The following is an 8,282-nucleotide window of genomic DNA, read 5'->3' as shown; positions in this document are numbered from 1 at the left end:
ACAACCCCTGTTGTCCAGCTCTTTCTCCCAGCATATTGGTTTAAACAGACACACCCTCTAAACCAGGCCGGAGTACACCCATTTTACACAAAAAGCACTACTTTTGCATGGGCCGGAATTACCACAAACAAGTCTTCAATGTCAGCAAGTTACACATGTTTACAAACTACATGCTATCCCCTGTCACTTCAGTCAAACAGTTACCACTTCATAGCTGTCTGCCATGAAATAATCACAGTTAAACAGCAGACTACTTGCGCGGTTAAATTTCCGGATTTTGGACAACCAAATGGGAAGATAACTGTAATCTGAGGCCAGATTGCACATATGTGCAATACAGGATAAATTTATTACACGCTTTCAAAAGGCCTTTACCACTATAGTAAGATTAAATAGGTATGTAATAAATAAATTTATGAGCTTTAAATACTTTTGTATGGTTTTTGTTGCAAATGTAAATATAGTAGAGGTGTGCAACTCTTTTTTTTCTTATACTCCTGGACAACAGTGGAGTTATTCCTCCTTTTTTGTTGCAGGCGTGAGTATTACACGTGTAAATTAAATTTTAATTTTTGTTACATGTATAAAGAGGGTATAAAAATCCATAAACCCCTCGTGATGCTTCTACAACGAATGTAATACTAAAACGCAAAAGAAACGCAGGTCCTGAAAATGCGAAAGAATTGCACTTTGTAAAGCAGTATCTTTGGTGGAATTGAACCTCAACTGTGTTAAAGGACATGGCACACACCCACACCGCAGTCCCACCTGCGTGTCAATTTCATTACCTGTGTGACGTCACGAATTCTCAAAACACGTTGTTTGCACGTGCTGGATCATCCGTATCATGAATCCAGTGCAAACACACTCATTGAAATGCTTATAAAGCCTACACACCTGGATTTAATCGCATAAATTCAATTTGAGTAGTGACAGACAACAGAATCACATTTTAAAAATGCCGCGACTGACGCAACTCCAGCGAGGGATGGCCATCGGGATGTTGCAAGCCGGACAGACCCGTACTGCTGTAGCCAGACAATTGGGATGTCATGTTTCGACAATCGCACGCCTTTCTCAACGTCACCAAATCACTGGATCTGTGAACGATCGACCACGCACCGGCCGCCCGAGGGTGACAACCGCAGCCCTAGACCGGTACATCCGGGTGACCCACCTTAGGAATCGGATGCTGCCAGCAGCTAACACCGCTCACCAGGTGCGTGGTCCACGTGGTCCAGTGTCCGCCGATACAGTCCGACGCCGTCTGAGGGCAGCAGGACTCCGTAACCGCCGTCCTTATGTGGGACCAATATTGACCCCTCGGCACCGCCAACAACGTCAACAGTGGGCGCAACAACATCAAAGATGGCGACGTGGCCAGTGGCAACAAGTTCTGTTTACTGATGAGAGCCGTTACAATCTTTCCAACGCTGATGGCCGAATCCGAGTATGGCGACGTCGACATGAACGTTACTCCGACTGCTGCGTTCTGCAGGCCGACCGATGGGGCGGGGGTAGTGTGATGGTGTGGGGTGGGTTCTCATTCAACCACAGAACACAACTTCATGTGTTCAGACAACGCGTTAATGCCGCCGTGTACCAAAATGACGTCATCAACAATCACGTCGTTCCCTTCTTTGCCGCTCACCCACGTGTGCGCTTGCTGCAGCAAGACAATGCCAGGCCGCACACTGCCAGGGCAACACAGGCGTTGCTGGCTCAGCACAACATCCCAACGTTGCCGTGGCCAGCCTTATCTCGGACATGGCGCCTATCGAACACGTCTGGGATGAAATCGGACGTCGCCTTCAGGCTCGCGGACAACCTCAGAATATGCAGGCGCTGGAGGCAGCATTGGTCCATGAATGGAACTCACTCCCTCAGGCATTCTTTCAACGGCTTGTCAACTCAATGAGGAGACGTTGCACTGCCTGTTTGAATGCCCAGGGTGGTCACACGCGATACTGACTTTGACAATGCTACAGGTCGTCTCTTTCACATTTTTAACATGGACCCCCACCCTACTTTATGACATGAAACAATAGCCAAAAAGGAATTCAATCAAAAATTTCCAACACCAATGTGTGCCGAATTGGTGTAGCTCCAAAATAAATGTTGAAATCTTCATTTCGTTTTGTTTTTTTAATATTTTATATCCAATTTAATGAGAACCTGCGTTTCTTTTGCGTTTTAGTATATCTTGCCGACTTGTTTAATTACAAGATTTTCTTCAAACACATCCAGGTGCATTAATAATGTTCAAACAAAAACATTTGCAATAGCAACGTCATGTACCCAGTTTAGTGTTATTGTAAGGAGTTGTAAAGTGACGTCATTGAAATACTGACGTCATTTAAATTCAAAATTACAATGCTTCGCTACATTAAATGCTGGCTTTTTTTCAATTTCATTTTCCGAGTGGTTGGCGGATCGTTTGACAGCTATGTTTTATTTTCGTTGGTAACACACATTTTTGCATGGCGCATTAATACATTAATAACAGTCCAATGTTGCAGGTGGGGGTATAAGAGATTTGTCTCCGCCCACGCGGGGTATAAGGTGTTTTTTTACAAGACTAAATAACCAATAAAAATAGAGTATTTTACACGAAGGCGCGATAAACTATTATAATACGTTTGTTTCACCTTCGATTAGAATTATATTCTTTCGAAAAGCACACGGGGTGGAGTATATATTGTCGTCTTTGAGGTTTTTGACGTTTATACTTAGTATTGTAGTGTGTTCTGTTGTATTGTCGGTAGTCCCGAATTTCGGTGCGAATGACATCATGGCAAATGTGTTGATTATGGGTCATTTTTTTTATTTCCCGTACGGAACCATTCATACGAGGTAGTAAGCATCACTTAGTCGATCTAAATTTATGGTTGGATCCGACTCGAGGAAAATATCATTATGCTCGGTTTTTCAAGAGGATTGCTAATAATAATAAATGGCGTAGGTTTGATGACAGTTCGCGCTGTGGGCCCCGAAGTGGCACTTTTACAAGTGGGTTCTAATGATTTGTGTATAGTAAACAAATCTGTGAATGATATTGCGACAGAATTAACCCAACTTGTTTTAGAATTAAAATTTACATACATTGTACAAAAGGTGGTGGTATGTCAGGTTTTGCTCCAACTTGTTGGTATGCTAGGGGATATACCCTAAGGATAGTCTCAGGTATTTATCAATATTTGGTTAATTTGAGACGTTTTTAGAATTGTAGTTTCTAGTTTTCTTATACTGTTTACATTGCCCTAGAGTTCGGGTTTGTGGTATTTGAACTATATATACTAGTGTGATTTGGTCCAGTTTGAGTTTACAAAATAAATTGTACAGAACTTTAAGGGGCGTAGCTCTATATGGTTCAGTTTGGGTTGTAAACGAGGTGCATGACCTTAGACCTGATTAGTGTGTGTGTGTGTGTGTGTGTGTGTGTGTGTGTGTGTGTGTGTGTGTGTGTGTGTATATAAAGTGGGCATTACCCTCGGTTGTGTGCTTAGCCCAAGACGTGGGGCTGTAAGGTGGGCATTACCCTCGGTGGTGTGCTCAGCCCTAGACGTGTGTGTGTGTGTGTGTGTGTGTGTGTGTGTGTGTGTGTGTGTGTGTGTGTGCGTGTTTGTGCATGTGTGTGTGTGTATGATTGTATGTGTGTGTAAGGTGGGCATTACCTTCAGTGGTGTGCTCAGCCCTACATTGTTGGGCGTGTGTGTAAACTGGGCATTACCCTAGCTGGTGTGCTCAGCCCTACATTGTTGGCGTGTGTGTAAACTGGGCATTACCCTAGCTGGTGTGCTCAGCCCTACATTGTTGGGCGTGTGTGTAAACTGGGCATTACCCTAGCTGGTGTGCTCAGTCCTACATTGTTGGCGTGTGTGTAAACTGGGCATTACCCTAGCTGGTGTGCTCAGCCCTACATTGTTGGCGTGTGTGTAAACTGGGCATTACCCTAGCTGGTGTGCTCAGCCCTACATTGTTGGGCGTGTGTGTAAACTGGGCATTACCCTAGCTGGTGTGCTCAGCCCTACATTGTTGGCGTGTGTGTAAACTGGGCATTACCCTAGCTGGTGTGCTCAGCCCTACATTGTTGGGCGTGTGTGTAAACTGGGCATTACCCTAGCTGGTGTGCTCAGCCCTACATTGTTGGGCGTGTGTGTAAACTGGGCATTACCCTAGCTGGTGTGCTCAGCCCTACATTGTTGGGCGTGTGTGTAAACTGGGCATTACCCTAGCTGGTGTGCTCAGCCCTACATTGTTGGGCGTGTGTGTAAACTGGGCATTACCCTAGCTGGTGTGCTCAGCCCTACATTGTTGGTGTGTGTGTAAACTGGGCATTACCCTAGCTGGTGTGCTCAGCCCTACATTGTTGGGCGTGTGTGTAAACTGGGCATTACCCTAGCTGGTGTGCTCAGCCCTACATTGTTGGCGTGTGTGTAAACTGGGCATTACCCTAGCTGGTGTGCTCAGCCCTACATTGTTGGGCGTGTGTGTAAACTGGGCATTACCCTAGCTGGTGTGCTCAGCCCTATATTGTTGGGCGTGTGTGTAAACTGGGCATTACCCTAGCTGGTGTGCTCAGCCCTAGAGTGTTGGGCGCGTGTGTAAATTTCTACTAAAAAATAAAACTGTGAATTATATTTTGTAACGTTACACAAAAAAAGTGTTATATGAGACCCTAATCCTCAAAGGATTTCAATATTGGTACATATCTTAATTCACCAATTCATTGCCTCCCAGTTCTCCAAGTTTTGCATTCCTAAATGCCCTAACAAATAGTTTACAATGTTTTTAAACTAGTGACCTTTAAGCAATTCTATAAAATTATATCTGTCGTGGAAATGGGGGTAGGGTCACAAAACGGGTGGATACACACAGAAAGCCGTGAGTCCTGCAATGCTATCATCAATTTTCCATTCCTAGGGATGTAGTCCTTGACAAAAATCACTATGAGCATTCGTCCCCCCCCCCCCCCCCCCCCCCCCAGGTGGTACCAATTGGCCCAATGTTGGGTCCTAGCTCATGGACTAAAGCATAATTGCACTGATTTTGGATGTATTTAATTGTATGTTACGGTGATCAAGTTCCGTCTTTCAGCTGCCTTTGAAGATCTATAGCACTGCCCTACGTGTAGACATTATGGATTAACAATATTGCACATATAAACGAAATTGTAAGTTATCCAGGACAAAGTCCAGTAACAGAAGACAGTGTAATCAAACGTAAGGTTAAAAGGCGAATAAAGTGAATGTGGCCTCAACATAAACGACAGCAAGATCTATACAGTTTGATTAACTTTACAGTTAACGAATATTTGCAACAGAATGTTGAACGTGAACATGACACTCACACACACACACACACACACACACACACACACACACACACACACACACACACATTAGCACAACATAGCAAGCACAACAGAAGTTAAACGTGAAATAGCACACACACCATAAGCTGAATATGACATAGCTCAAACAACAGGACATGAACATGACATAGCTCTCACAACAAGACCTGAACATGATATATAGCATACACAACAAAACTTGGCACATCAATGACAACAAGACCTGAATATAACATAGCAAAAAGCTGAACATGAGAACATAATCACCATAGAAAATGAACGTGACATAGCACTTGCGACAGTTTATTTGTTTTGTTTAATGACACCACTAGAGCACATTGATTAATTAATCATCGGCTATTGGATGTCAAACATTTCGTAATTATGACTCGTAGTCATCAAAGGCAACCCGCTACATTTTTCCTAATACAGCATGGTATCTTTTATATGCACTTCCCCAGACAGGACAGCACATACCACGGCCCTTAACCGGTCACTTGTGACAGAACCTGAACATGACATAGCACTCACAACAGAACCTGAACATAACGGAGAACTCACAACAAAACCTGAACATGATTAGGCACACACAACAGAACTTGAACGTGACATAGTACACACAACAGAACCTGAAGAAGAACGTGACAGAACACACATACAACATACCATGACCATGATGTAGAACACACAAGAGAACTTGAACATGACATATCACTCACAACAGACCCAGAAAATAATTTAGCACATACAACAGAAACCGGAGGATTGATCACTTAACACTGAGAGAACACTGCACATAACATAGTCTGGAGAGATCTCTGAACACAGTAGAACCTGAAGAGACCACTGAACACGATAAAACCTGGAAAGATCACTGAACACACAACAAAAGCTGGAAATATCACTGGACTCACAACAGAACCTGGAGAGATCACTGAACACACAATAGAACCTGGAGAGATCACTGAACACACATCATAACCTCGAGAGATCACTGAACACACAATAGAACCTGGAGAGATCACTGGACACACAACAGAACCTGGAGAGATCACTGAACACACAATAGAACTTGGAGAGATCACCTGACACACAACGGTACCTAGAGAAATCACTGAACACACAATATAACCTGGAGAGACCACTGGACACACAACAGAACCTGGAGAGATCTCTGAACACGATAGAACCTGAAGAGATCACTAAACACACAAAAAAACCTGGAGAAATCACTGAACACACATCATAACCTGGAGAGATCACTGAACACACAATATAACCTGGAGAGATCACTGGACACACAACAGAACCTAGAAAGATCACTGGACACAAAACAGAACCTGGAGAGATCACTGAACACACAAGAGAACCTGGAGAGAGATCACTGAACTCACAATATAACCTGGAGAGATCACTAGACACACAACAGGACCTAGAAAGATTACCAAATACACAACAAAAACAGGAGTGTGCACTGATCACACAACAGAACCCGGAGAGTACACCCAACACACAACATAACTTAGAAAGATTACTGGACACACAACAGAATCTGGAGAGATCACTGAACACACAATAGGACCTGGAGAGATCACTGGACACACAACAGCACCTGGAGAGATCACTGAACACACAACAGCACCTGGAGAGATCACTGAACACACAATAGAACTTGGAGAGATGACTGGACACACAACGGAACCTGGAGAGATCACTGAACACGCAATATAACCTGGAGAGATCACTGGACACACAACAGAACCCAGAGAGATCACCAAATACATAACAAAACCAGGTGTGTGCACTGAACACACAACAGAACCCGGAGAGTACACCCAATGCAAAGCAGAAGCTGTATGGGTTACTGTTCACTCAATATAACCTGGAGAGAATCCTGCATACTCAACAGGTGGACATGGTATAGTGTTCACTACTTCTGGATTTGATATTCAGTGCACACCCTCATTGGAAATGTAAACCCTATATCCTTTGAATGAGCTTCACTTGATCCCGGTGTATCCCAAACCAATAACCTGCTAAACATAGTCTCTTCATTAAGGATACCAGCTTCAGTTTGCTTAACTATTCTGGTTTGCCTGTTGCACTAGCTGATAAACCAAGTATTCTTGAAACTAGTGAAGTACACCCTGAGGCAGCAGAACGAGGAACTCCAAGAACACGGAAAGAACACTGCACACAACATGACATCAGCTTTTCTGATGACTCATCAGGAACGAATACTTGCCTAGAAAAAAAGGTTTTGTATGGACAAGTCGTCTGATTCTGATGCACCACCATCAAACAACGAACATGGAGCACTACCACCACAGTGTTTCTGCTAGAAAGACATTTTTGGGTATGGCTCTATGGAATTGAAAGCAACCACAGTCAACAGGAGTATAAGGGGTTGGGGGGGGTCCTCCTTCAGAAAGAACATGAGTTACGTTTAGGGTTAGGATTAAGAAAATCATACAGTAATGATAATATAATTTTGTCAAAAAAATTCTGCAAACATATTTGGGTATGGCACCATACCTTTTTACCCACTGGCAGAAACAATGCACCAGACTTAGTCATACAAAATCAGGGGTGGGTCAAAGAAAAGAGGATTTCACGAGACAGAGTAGTTTGATTTTATTTATCGTATTATTATTAACAAAAGTAAAATAACTTTTTTCACGTAATATTTTGTTTAAGTGGTGATTTTATTAATACGTACTTCTACTTGTATTCTTTTTTTAATGTTTGCTTCTAAATATGTTCTATTTACAAGCTTTCTCCTTTTTAAAAATAAATATGTGATTTGCAAAACTGAAATGTTTCAGAAGTGATGGTTCTTTCAGAATAAATATTCAAATTTACTTGATATACTGTTGGTCGTAAGTGACGCATTTAATTCGATCATGAATAATTGTTGTAACTACAACTA

The sequence above is a fragment of the Gigantopelta aegis genome, chromosome 4, assembly GCF_016097555.1.
Source record: "Gigantopelta aegis isolate Gae_Host chromosome 4, Gae_host_genome, whole genome shotgun sequence".
In the NCBI taxonomy this organism is placed as follows: Eukaryota; Metazoa; Mollusca; class Gastropoda; order Neomphalida; family Peltospiridae; genus Gigantopelta; species Gigantopelta aegis.
This window is presented reverse-complemented; position numbering follows the sequence as displayed.